Below are 12,302 nucleotides of genomic sequence, written 5' to 3'. Positions count from 1 at the left end.
ATTTCAAGAGATCTCGAGAGCATTGTGCGGCAAGCAGCCCTAGAGGTAGATGAAGCTGAATGATATTTGTGAATACTCAACCACGGTGAGTAGGCTGTTCATTTCTTACATTTCTACTGAGGTCCATTTTGACGCAGTATAACGTAATAATAAAGGATACACATTCTGGCATTCTATGCAGTGGTAAGTACACAAATGAGTACGGTAGGTTAAGTAAAGAAATATCAATTTCTGCTACTGTAGGTATACATATTTATCACTCAATTTATCAGACCACACATTCAATATCCATTTAACCAGTGCTCGTGTTTATCAACATTATGGTGGCGAAGGAAATAATTCCTTACAATGTTATAGAGTATTGATTATTTTAACCATGTTGATTCAATCTTGTCCGTATTGATTTATATTCAATTTCTATGAAACAATTTTCCGCCTTGTCAGCACTTTACATTTTATTATAATTATCTACCGTACATGTTTCGAGAGCTACTACTGTCTTCTTCAGCGGTGCCAAAACATCAAACTAAATCCTTGGACTTGATACATTTGTACAATACAGTCATCAACAAAACAAATTATACCTAAATCTTGAAATTGTTAAAAATATTTCTTTAGTGTCTAAACTGTTCACTTACACTTATTATCTCATTTAGTAAAAACTTTAAAAATAGAATAATTTTCAATTCATAAAATCAATAAAATCTATTCAGTCACTATATTCTAAAATATACAATATTTCCTGCTTTGTTCTTGAAATTTCTCATTTCCTTAAGTCCTTATTTACACCTAAAAACATGTACGGTAGATAATTGTAATAAAACATAAAGTACTGACAAGGCGGAAAAATGTATTGTAAAAGAAATATGTTAGAGTATTCATGTAATAATTAGGTGCTTTGGTATATGATGGTGCAATGTGTAATTGTGTCCAAATGTACACGACAACTTTAAGACTATGTCCAAAACGCAACATTAAGTCGTGGACATGGGATTATTTTGAGGAGATGCCAAATAGCACAGCCTGCAGTATTATTTGTTCAAAAGTAGTAAAATATGTCGGCAGAAGTACTCCTGGGATCATGCAGCACTTAAAAACACATATCACAGAACAGGAATCATCACTGAAAAAACTTCCGGCCCAGTCTGCATCACAAGAAGCTACCCTGTCGACAACAACTGCGAGGTATCCAGGTAGGTGTGTACATCCTATCTGCAGTTATTCAGAAATTATGCACGGTTATTCATCTAAGATGTCCACCTCAAATAACTCGTGAACCGTTTAAGATAGGGACATTCAGTTTTCACTATCGTTAAATAGTATTAATGAGCTCATAGTTGAACAGGCAGTGCTTTTCAAGGCTTTTGATAAAATGTATCGGCACATATTTCCATACAAAAACTTTGTTTCACGCAATAACTGCCTATGGTATACCATCAAGCTTACGCTCGTAGTTCCTGGGACATTGTACAGATTGCAACACAGGAGAATCGGTCGAGAGTCTCGAGATCTGGGACGTCAGTCCGAGCAAGAGCACCACCCATCACTAGTTCAGCGTACTGTTCTTGGGGTTCGATTCCTGGCCGGGCCGAGGATTTTAACTGCATACGGTTAATTTCTCTGGTCCAGGGATTGGGTGTTTGTGTTATTGTGTTAACGCCCACTGCCATGGAAATGCATGATAGTGAAAACAAGGCCAAATTCAGAACAAGTACTGACCCCAATAAATTGGGAAAACAGCAAAGGAGATCTCGTAGTTATTAATGCAGTATTTGTGCCTGGACCAGAAGAGATTTGGAAACAGTAGGCCGACATTTATAAAATAAGAGAAGACTAGCACAGACTTTTCTCTCCAAAACAGATCTTTATTGATCAGAGGAAAGGAATCATTTATGCAACAAAATGAGTTGCACATATTTTATACATTTTTTTTAAGTTTCTTAGTTTGCTTAAGCCAAACTGATAAGTGACTTCCACAAACCATTTACAACTTATATTTATTTTATCACTCATACAGTAAGTCACTCATTCCTGCAGTTTTTAGCATAATGAACAGAGTTTCTTGTTATTTGCAATAAATATATCATTTGTGTATATATATATATAATCTGTAAATTGATATATCGGCAGATATTAAAATAAAACTTATTGGAACTAGGCGTAACATTCAGATTAACAATACCAAATCATGTTGCGTACGAAAATACATTCTTATAAAAAAAGTTTTAAAAAAAGCACCTATCTTTAGCACATTGTATTAATAATTTCTTCAACAATTTCACTAGTTTTTGAACTGCACACAAACATACTTGACCAATAAATCTTTAAAAATCACACTCTTCAAATGAATACATTAATTGGCCCCTCCAACATGTACATCAAAGTTAGGTATGGTTAAAATATCCTATCATATATTTAGAAACTAAATCTCAGTCTATTACTGTGAATCAAAATGTGCTGGCAGTCCAATGACAACAATATTGTAGAACATCCACAGTCACATTTTGGTTGTTAATATCTGATCTTAATTTAGATCATTGATCAAGTTCAACAACTTCAGTCTCATGCAACAAAGTTTACTATCTATGAACAAACATTACACCTGAATTACTTTTAACACAGAACAATTTAAAAATCCTTTTCAAATATTCATTCATCAAGAAACTAGTAATACAAAATGCTAGAAGGAGTGTGTTGGACACCATATTTCGTTCAAAAAGCATGGCTAGAAAAATTTACTTTCCCAATTTCTGATGCGATACACCAAATAACAGAAGTACACTGTACGGTCCGGGTCAATGTCCCACCTGCCATGAAACTTATATGATTTTGGTCAAAAGAAGCTATGAAAAATCACCACCAGTTTATATACTGTACATACAAAATCAAGAACAGAAAATAAATTAGCCAATTCAGTTCCATAATGGGTATTATTCATATCATCTTGAAGTTTTCACACAGCAAATGGCAGGTTATCATGAAGCCCATTTTGATAGTTTGTTGTACCACACTGATTAGATAACAAAGAACTGCCTAGTTTATCCTTCAGTCATATAACGTCTTTCACATTCTTACAAATATTCAGATCTTCAAAAAGCTATTTTGTTTGCAACTGCAGTTAAAAGATATGAAACAGAAACAAAACATAGAAAACTCTGGTACAGTAAATATACCTACTTTTAGTAGCTACACTAAAATAACTCTCATCCTAAATGACTCTATAGGAAATAATTAAGGAGAAAGAAGAAGTAATGCGATAAATCTTTGGATTTGTATTTCGTAATGTTCGGTAACTCTTTGGAGAAAATAATAGAAAAATAAATCAAACTTATAATCATGTGTAAATAAAATAAGACACAGTTTCACTCACAATTACCAGCAATGCTCGAATATCAATAGCACTGGTTTTGTAGTGACAAGGAAACCCTTGTGAATGTGATGTAGACTTGAAAATAAAGCCCTAATTGTCTAAGTCTTCCACAAAATGAGTACTTCACTACAGCAGTGCTCATACCAATTATTGCAACAGTATAAATAAACAGGTTCTGATAATCTACATACTACTGTGTGCAGTCTCGTCTCCAAGCCTTACAGAAGAGAACTCCTGTAGTAAAGCACACACTACCATTTTACCTTTGGTCATATCTGCAACACAAAACTGCAGTGCTGCCTACATTTTTAGAGTGAGTCTACCAGAAATACAGCAAAACAATCTCCCTGCAGAGCAGAACATCAGTACTGCCAGATGTTACAGTTGCCCACAAGGTTACTAATACTGTTGGGCCAAAGATGACCAAGAAAATTAGCTTTTTGATTGCTACACCTTTCCAAGACGCTGGCGGCTAATGCTCCTTTCAGACACCACTGCAAGTTTTTATGTAGGACAATGCAGTGACGGTGCGCTACGGGAAGCATGTGCTTCCACTTGTATAAACGCCTGCCTTTGGCCTTTACATCAAACAAATAGATTACTCTTATATATAAACATGTTCCTTATAAAAATAAGATTAAATTCTGATTTCCAGAGATCACCTGGCCAGAGCATGGTGGGGAATAACAAACATTTCTTTACATTTCACACCAAACAGAACATAACAACCAACAGAAATGAATTCCCACAAAAGACTTACCGAGATAAACAACAACCACATCCCACCTGCAGGTCCCGGTTGAACAATTACCTAACGCAGTAGCAGAAACTCACGAGCTCCAACACCGAGATAACGAATGTGCACTGTTACGTCACTATAACTACAAAAGTGCATGCACTCATTATCATGATGAAATATTCATTTGAAATTAAAGAGATTCTGTTTTGCAAGTAGCAGTAATATTCACTCTGACAACTATTTCATGCATTTCCTTACAAAGAAAAAAAATGTACACATAAAATCTATTTGAGCTCAGCAGAATGGAATGGTTCAATCAATTTCACTTGAACAGGACCAAACCCTTAGACCTGCGAAAGAAAAACAAGCACCTTATTTGTCCTTCTAACATTTACACAAACTAATGTGTGCATCACTCGTATATAATGCCAACAATATTTCACATACTTACACAAGATACCTGAAGGGTGATAAAAAAAATGATCAACAAGAAACTCTCTTCACTAAACGAGCAACATGGCCTGCATGCATGGAATGCTACAAGGACATGCTTGTTGGCAGAACACACTTCCGATTGCCAATTAGTGCTTTCTAGGTATCCGATATGTTACCATCATTTAAACAAATCTTAACAAACAAGAACTAAAGATACGATTTGGAGCAAAATTCGTATCACCCACTTTTGAAGTAACATTTTAGATAATGTTTTCATTTTTACACACGCATTCAAATATACATACACTCACTTGCGCACACCAAAAACTGGATTTATATCCCTGTTACATAAAAACAAAAAATTTGCAGATGGAAAAAAAGTCTCTTATGTTATGGACAAGTCTCAGAATTCTCTTTCTGTATCTTCATTTGCATTGCTTCCACTCCTTTGTCCATTCTCTTGACTAATGAGCACTACACTTGCTACATCACCACACATACATTAAAAATCAACTCCTGCACAAAGTTCACACATTTGTTTATTTAACGTCCTTGTTATCGTTCAACTAATGCTCTCTCCCCATTCACTGGACAAAACAGTTCATTTATTTTTCTTTCCTATGCAACATGGGAAGACTGGAATGCAGACACTGTCTATAACTTCTGGCAAGCCATTCTCTTCTATAATACAAAACATTCGTAACTCTTTTACAAAGGAAACTTTATAATCAAACTCTTTACTCTTAAGAATTTGAAAAGCTATCTAACTTGAGGCTGAAACATAGCATTGTATTAATATTTACAAGGAACTTCTATATCAGCAGCTCAAATTTTATGTTTCAAATTATATATTCTTTCATTAAAATCAGGAAGTATATAAAAAATGAAAAACAGATGTTTCCAATAACTTTACAGTTCACTCTGGTAATTTTTGGCATCAAGTCCTGCATATTAGATTTTAAGCTTTCTATATGCATTCCGAAACACTAAACCACTTAATTTTATTACAACCCAAGACCAATTTCTGCTCTATGGAGAAATTAACCTACAACTACAAAACACGTCACACTTTTTTGATACAAGAAAAACATTTTCAGAAAAATGTATGTAACAAAATAAACTCTTTTTTCATTATTATTATTATTATTATTATTGTTATTATTATCATCATTTTTTTAAACTCTGCTATGTATTTCATACCCTTAGCTTATTACACAGATCAAACATGCCTTAGTGGTTCTTGAGATATTAGTCTTGGAAAACATGTTACAGGAAAGATCTTGTAGTGGAGGAAAACTGGCAATATCAAAGAAGCCAAAATACAAGCAATCAAAGGAATTCAATGTAATATTTTAATTTTGTTGTAAATATACCTAATACAGAAATATCTACAAGCTTCTTTCATGAAATAAAGATATGTGCACAGTAAGTGAATACAGCTACTACATGGTCTTTGATCAATCAATAATAAATGGCTTCTTTAACATGCACATTAGACACTATGTTTCTTCTAGCAAATAGATAAAAGACCTTGATTCTGCAAGTGGGAAGTAGAAGAAGAATTATGTATGGGAGGAAAAAACTAAGGGCACTTATACTGTCCAATGCCCATGGCATATCAACTCCATTACTTCAAAACTGGCCATTTTACTTAAGATGATTTCAAAGAAGAACAAATCTTCAACATCTTCTCAAGCAAAAATAATCTTAAAATACACAGAGTTCAAACTTATCCCTATGGCTCAGCCTCTTCTTATGAAATAATAAAGTCCTTATAAACTACTGTTGATAAAATTACAACTACAATTTGAAAACTTCCAACTACTACAAGAAAGTTCACTTCTTTCTGTTGGTTTTATCTTCAAACACCTAAATTCTACTCGCTACTTCTAGTATTAATTCTTTCACACAAAAACATTAAATCGGCACATTTTGACAAACACGACAATTACTTCTTCTCATGTGGTTTTCTTGTAACGGCACATTAAACAAAACATATAAGTTACATTACAAAGGAAATTCTTGAAGAAATCATACTCGCATAAAATTATCTTCTTACATGAAAATCAAGAACCATAAATTCAACTAGAAAACTGTATACCACCTTGAACATGAAGCAAACACTTGGATTTTTGCCCTTGCTTTAATTCTACAACTTTTTTTAAAAATTTTATTTTCTTTATCATTTCACAAAACAATCTTACATCTACCTAGCTATGCTAAGGATTGTATTCTACATTCTATAGAAAGCTTTATTGGCATTCACTTCCAATCAAACAGATCACATGAACAATACAACTATTCTACAATTAGCAATGACTTAAAATTAAGAACTATTCTAATCTATTTTGCACCAATACAACGAGGTGCTGCTTTATAAAGCAAGTTTCTCCAGTTTTCATGATAAACACTTCTGTTTTCAGTATAAGAACTACAAGTTAAGTCCTTCATTTGTGTCCAGCAACTTTCAGTTCTAGTAAAAGAAAATACACTGTGACAAAGTCACAAGAGGGCTTAATCACAATTTTATTTGAGAACTTGAAATATGGAAAGTTTAGCCTCCATTTAACAAATTAACAAGTCTCTTATCTGTATATATTTATAATAGTGAATATCTAAAAGGATTGGAAAAAATGTCATTAGGTTCCTCCTTTAAGTTTTTCAAATCCTCTTAAAGAAAGGACTGATTATAGCTCATGACACACGCACGTTAAATGACACACACTTTTTACTTCAATATATATTTATATGGACTTTTGTCTGTTAATGTGTTCCTTAAAAAATAGTTTACCATTTCACCATCAAATTCAGATGTACCAAAATAAACTAAATATATTTTTGTTTACTCCAGTTTTCAACAGTGTAAAATCTCATTATTTTAATTACAATAATACAATGCACATCTACAGATCTCTTAGTTACTATTATATGACGGATCAAAAAATTGTTTTACAAAATAATTACGGTAGGATAAGGTTACAAGATGTCGGACTAAACGTTGTCATACTGATAGGTGAACCTTCACTAGGAACACATTTTTATTTCATCACATAACCAAATCCTACTCATTTTACTTCTGCGGAAAAAATAACGTGAAATCTACCACAATTTCTACAACGAATATCCCTGGCAAATGATTTGAATGGAACTTACTGTCTTAAGCCACTACATTCTAATAACATTTGAATTTCCTTTCCTTTTTCTCTCTTCTTTTATTTCAAGTTGATAAATTGAAACACACACACACACACCCTCTGCCTCATTTTCATAATATGAATCTGTCACTTATCAAACCAATGAATTATCAAAATATCCTGAATTAATATGCATAATTAAATATGATCACAAGCAATGAGACTAGAGGGCAGGAGGAATAAAAATGTTATCATAATGAAAATATGCAAGACTCAACAATTAAAATTTGGAGTCATGGAGTGGAAAATTTAAAGCAGAACAACAGAACTATACTAAAAATATGCAGGTTAACAAAACTCACAGACCATGGGTCTAGTTAATTCGGAAATATCAATCAGATTTTATCAAAACCTCATGCTAAGTGATCAAAAAGTTCTTACTACAATGATCTAAAATATATTTCATCTCTGTTCTAATAATGAACTAGGCTCAGTTCTAACACAAACCAATATACATATTTTTCCGGATAGCTACGACATTTAAACAATTAGTAACTAGAAGTTAAATTTGGCTTCATGGTTAGTACTTTATAATATATATTTCCCTGTCTTTGAATATTATGAAAAGGCACAATATCTGAAAAAAATTCTCTTAAAAAAGTACTTCCACTAAAAAAATGTTTATGATAATAGGCATGTTTAAAAAAGGTAATATTTTTCAATATAGAAAACTTAGTACTAACAACAATAGGAAAGTAAGTTTAAATGAAACATTCTACCTAACCTGAAAAAACAGTCAATCATTCTTGATTGGAATGTGACAATATTAAGCTAAGGATATATATGCCTTGATATCTAGATGGCCTCAACTGGTAATCCCAACACTGGTAAATGTTATAGCAGTGTAAAGTCTCAATTATGCAGTTTTAGTCTAGAGTAAAACAAAAGAAACAGGATTTATGAGTAGTTATTCACACCACAATGCTTGTTTTGTAATATTCTGAAAAAGAATTCCATATCATCTATGATGCAAGATATTTTCATTATATGGTCTTCCACTACTGCATATAAAAATTTGCTAAGAGTTAATGACAGATACCTGTTCATTTCTAGGATACAAAATAATACCAAACATTACCTATTTGGAACAATATATATAAAATTAATTCTGTTCACAGTGAACATCTATATAACTCATCTAAGATTTTCTATTTACTTTTTTTTTACACCAAAAAGTTTAAAAGAATTTAAAGAAAACTTTGTTAATAACCAGGCACCATTCAGTCCAAAAAAAGCATCCCCTCTGTGAACTACTGTTTCTAGCATCTAGTTTATCTAGCTTATTGCTTAAGCTATTGTAACAAACAGTATGCTGCACATATTACCAATGTTGGGAGACGTCACTGTTTTCTGGTTCCTCACAAGAAGGTTTTTGAATCCAACAGTATCATAAAAAGCTTAACTTCATACAGTAGGCAATTTTGGTAGAAACTACTTTTTTCCCCAGGAACAAATTCACTATTGTTCACTACTGAGTAATTATACACAAATGATAAGAGTGACTGATATGTCACTCCCTAATTTCAAACAATGAAAAAGAAAAAAAATTGAAAAAAAGTTGCCTGAAAGAAAGTATTCTGTCACTGGTTTTCATTAACAGGTGGCATGACCATTACAGTGATGTTAAAGTTCATCATTCTGACTGGTTGAAGAGATCTCTCAAACAGATAAAATAAGAACAGAAATGAATTTATAATATTGAATACCAAGAAAGAAGCAAAACTATCATTCTATGCACATGGAAATATGAATCACATGAAAAGGCGTGTAATATTTAGTCACCAGTAGAAGACAGCTGGAACATAAAAATGCTCTCAGAGAGTGTGACAAAATGTGAAAAGTGTACTTGGTCTGATAATAGGGAAGTTCTTATCATTCACAGCAAGAGCTATCAACAATGCTTCAGGCATTTGTACCAACAAAATCAGAGATGAAACTTAACTCTGTTAAACCAGAGTTACAATTCTTTGGAAGTTTATGAATAGGAAGAAATATTTTGTCTTCAACACATGATGAACAGCCTTTGTATATGAGTACAACCTAACTCAAGAGCAAATTTAATCCTTTCATGCGCTGCCTCATGTTAACATTCCTCGAGAATCTGCACAGAGAATCCACACCAGTTCACGACTGCTTAAGTATTAAAAAATTATTTATGCTAGCAATCAATCCTTTTAAGATAAAATTTAGTCACCTCAATGAGCTGTACAAGGGTGGACTGAAAATTAATGCACAAAAAGCAACAGGATTTACCAACTTTTTCAACATAAGAACCAAGTTTTCCAGACATTTCTCCCATCATGACAGCAAGTCGAATATGCGTCATTCTCTGAGAATATAACCACTTGCACAAGACTTCTTCCACTTCTTCATCTGAACCGAAGTGTTGACCTCCTACAAATTTCCTCAGGGGTCTGCAGAGATGAAAGTCGGATGGTGCAAGGTTTGGACTGTTTGTACACAAACCAAGAGGTGTGGCTGGGTGTTACTCGATCATCCACCATACGGTACAGACCTTACACCTCTCCAGACCGAAGAAATTCCTAGAGGTCAACCCCTCGGTTCACACGAAGAAGCAAAATCGGTCCCGGGTAGGCGGCTATACTCAGAACGAGGCACGCTCAACTTACCATCATGACGTGAGAAATGTCTCGAGACACTTGCTGAAAAATAGGTAAAATCTGTATCATTTTTTATATTTTGTTTCCTATTCATTAAATATTTTGCAAAATAAAAATCGTCTGCATTACTTTTCAATTTCTTGTAGAAAACAAAAACCAGCAAAAAATTTAGACATCACAGATTTCTTCCAATAGGAAGAAGAAGAGAATAAAACTACAGTACCTTAGAGTACAATTGGTTATCGAATGTACTACACAGACGTAACAGTTACAACATCCTGTTTGCTACTGACAAGTCTTACATACAAAACAAAACTGTAGCCAGTGACACTAATCTTTGTGATTGTGCATGCTACATGGTCAGCATAGATAGGAAGCATTCAAATTATTGAAATTGGCAATCAGTGAAATAATCAACTGTTGCCAGGTAGTTAACTCATACCTACTATCACATTAGTCTGGCAAGTCTGGCAGGCAGTGGATAGTTTACATTAAGAAAATGCAAAAGAAAATGGATTGACTGCACTGAAAGTAAAATAGCACCCTAATTATTATTATTATTATTATTATTATTATTATTATTATTATTATTATTATTATTATTATTATTACTGAGTAGTTTTCTGTCAATTTTAAGTCAACTCCCATTTAATGCAGTAATACCAGTTATGTCTGTGACTAGTTTAGAAGGCTGCATAAAGGCAGAATCAATTCTTGAAGGAAGAACTGCTCAGAAATGTAAGATTTAACAGCGGTTTTGCATTACTTGCCAGTGAGTGAAAAGCTGGGGCAATGAATTCTTTTAAATTCAAAGTTAGAATGACACCACAATTCAAGGCACTAAATTTAAATATGTCTGGTTTCTACTCATATTGCTTGAATAAAGAAAGATCAAGATAAGAGAGCATACAGTTCCTCCCAGTCACTTCCCAAACATGAGGCAACCATTACATTTTGACATCCACTTAACTGAACACAGAATTTTTTCATCAATAAAAAATATTTAGAGGAAAAAAATTGACAGGAGAGCTAAATGTAGTTCCGTGCTACAGTAAAAAAAACTATATTACATCATTTCAATTTTCTCCACGAATAGATGGTGGCAAGTCCGAGGTCAGTATGTGTGAATTCCGCAGCTCCTCCCTAGGTACTTGCCAAAATTTACTGCTTTGCTTCTACGTCTGAGGTATTCCATACATTTTTACAGAGGTTCTTCTGTCTCGGTGAGGAGGAAGATAACTTTTGCTTTAAAAATGCATGCACTCGCAAACATCCTGTTCATGAATTAAATAAGTAAGCCTTCTTACCAGGAATCTGAAAATAAACAAAGGCTAGTTTAGAGCTCAGAGAAACATTAAAATACATTACAAGATAAATAATATTAGCTTTTGGAGCACAAGCACAAATACTGATCAGTTACTAGTGAGGAATTGTGTGATTAGTACCCATCATCTGCAGTTCCTGTAACGAGAACGTACTTGTTTAACATTCACTACTGAAAGGCAGGAACACTCAGACACTCAGAGAAATTAACTAGATGTGGCTAAAATCCCCGCCCCAACCAGCAATCAAACCCAGGATCCCCAGAACCATTGAACCAAGGACCTGGACTAAAATCTGCAAGTTTACGTCGCATGGACACAGATAGTCTTATGGCAACAATAGGAAAGGAAAAGGAAGGAAGTGGCTGTGGCTTTAATTAAGGTACAGTCCTTACACAGAAGATGATCCCTTCACATTGCAATCCTAACCGCATCTTGAGTGCTTCTCCTTCACATACTGATGTGTCCGAGTTTCCAGTACTTTGTCATTAAATATTAAATAAGTACATTAAAATATTAAATAATGCACTTATTATAATTCAAAAGCTATATACTATACATCACATCACTGTAAATTGCGTCTTATTAGCAGAATATTTCCTATTACTGTAGTTATTTTTT

General features: G+C 33.5%; 1 protein-coding gene across 1 annotated transcript in view; it reads right to left on the bottom strand.

Annotated features, from left to right (window-relative positions):
* Positions 1-1,844: 1,844 nt before the first annotated feature.
* Positions 1,845-12,302, bottom strand: part of shep (alan shepard) — a 775,961-nt gene continuing 765,503 nt past the window's right edge. The window contains exon 11 of the mRNA XM_067139545.2: positions 1,845-11,673. The gene's annotated coding sequence lies outside the window, so the exon portion shown is untranslated. The remainder of the gene's footprint in view (positions 11,674-12,302) is intronic.

This window comes from Anabrus simplex, chromosome 2 (assembly GCF_040414725.1).
Source record: "Anabrus simplex isolate iqAnaSimp1 chromosome 2, ASM4041472v1, whole genome shotgun sequence".
Classification (NCBI taxonomy): Eukaryota; Metazoa; Arthropoda; class Insecta; order Orthoptera; family Tettigoniidae; genus Anabrus; species Anabrus simplex.
Note: the sequence above shows the minus strand (reverse complement) of the source record. Positions and strands in the feature narration are given on the sequence as shown.